Here is a 1,768-nt window from a genome sequence, read left to right as displayed (position 1 = left end):
GATAGTTCTGGCATAAGGCCATCGACCTGAAACATTAACTCTGTTTCTCTCTCCACAGATGCTGCTTGACTTGCTGAGCATTTTCATTATTTTGTGTTTTCATTTCAGATTCTCATCATCCACATGTATTTTGCTCTTGATAGCTGTTAGCATATTGAGGAAATGTCCCTCCTTTCGTATTAAGGAGAGAATGCTATTTACGAATGTATAATGTGAAGCTATGTTTACCCTTACTTGCAGTTTGTACACAAGATGTGAGCACAAACTGGGCATCAGAGATGCAATATTAAGTGCTAGGTGTGTCAGGTATGCAGTAAATGTCAGGTGGCTGGGTGTTAATACGAAGAGCTGATACACTTCAGCTTAATGGTCACGACCTTTCACGTTAATGGTGCCCATGTGTCTTCTTTCAAACACTCGACAATTCATAGATAAAAACAAAAAAACTGCGGATGCTGGAAATCCAAAACAAAAACAGAATTACCTGGAAAAACTCAGCAGGTCTGGCAGCATCGGCGGAGAAGAAAAGAGTTGACGTTTCGAGTCCTCATGACCCTTCGACAGAACTTGAGTTCGAGTCCAGGAAAGAGCTGAATTCATATGTTTGCAAACTATGTTTCAATCGCGATTAATTTTGAAATTAAAGCAATTCAGTAATTGCTTAAGCCTTAAAAAAATGGGTATTTGTTTTTGATTATTTCAATCACGTCATTTACTTTGCACTACCCTGAATGTATGTTTTCTGTTTTAAATCATCCTGTACATGTGAAATTTAATGTCCAAGAGGGATTGATAGTGCTCTTGGCTTTTCTAAGTGTTGTCCTTCATTCAGTTGCTATGAGATTTGTGAGAGCAGCTAGGGTGATTTATCTTCTCTTCCTTTAGGAATACATCTGGCCTCCATTCCAAATCTATCAGAAGGCTTCTCTGAGAGCAGGAACTTACTGATGGGGGAATAATTTTTCTTAATCCAATTTTGTCTTTCGTAAAAATCCCAATATTCCACTGGAATAATGTAACAATTTTGTATTAAAACAGCATATTTGAACTGCACTATTTGCAACTATCTGCACTAATGTGCAACCCATGGCAACATTGTTGTGGTCAAAGAAACAAAGTAGTTTAATAGAGCTGGGAAACTGAATGGAAGTCCATGAGCACCGTGACCAACAGCTTAAAGCCTTCCCAGAGGTGTATGTAAACTCAATGAACTGGTGGGATTTTACATTGGACTCTGGAACACAAGAGAATATTTTGGAACCCTGCAGTTAAGGAAAATGACCTACTCATCCAACACCCAGAAACGATATAAAAATAATATGGTTCCCACAAGGGTGACCCTCAAAGTTCTGTGATGGAAAATATTTTGCTTAGCTATAAATTGAAATAGGTAGCGTGAGAGCCTGACCTGGACTAATTTCTTTTCTGTGTCTTTTATTTCTATTTTTTCTTTACTTTTTGCTGACTGGAGAAATAATCATAGGGAAGTTGTGCATGATCCCATTTTTTTTTTGGAGTTCAAATAGCCTTGAGAACACAGATTGTTTTACATGTGAATTCACTTACTGTACCCTAAGGCCCTCCTAGTTCCAGAGGTTGAAAGGTGGCAGAATTTCCATGGATTTTTTTTGCAAAAATTGAGTATGCAAATACCTTGCTTGCAAAAATGCACAAACATAAGTACAGTTAATTAAAAAAAACTGTTTACAAAATAATCGATTATAGACTATATTTATAGCATACAGTGCTATAGTATTTCTCCTGCCAA

Source organism: Carcharodon carcharias, chromosome 14 (genome assembly GCF_017639515.1).
Source record: "Carcharodon carcharias isolate sCarCar2 chromosome 14, sCarCar2.pri, whole genome shotgun sequence".
NCBI lineage: Eukaryota > Metazoa > Chordata > Chondrichthyes > Lamniformes > Lamnidae > Carcharodon > Carcharodon carcharias.
This window is presented reverse-complemented; position numbering follows the sequence as displayed.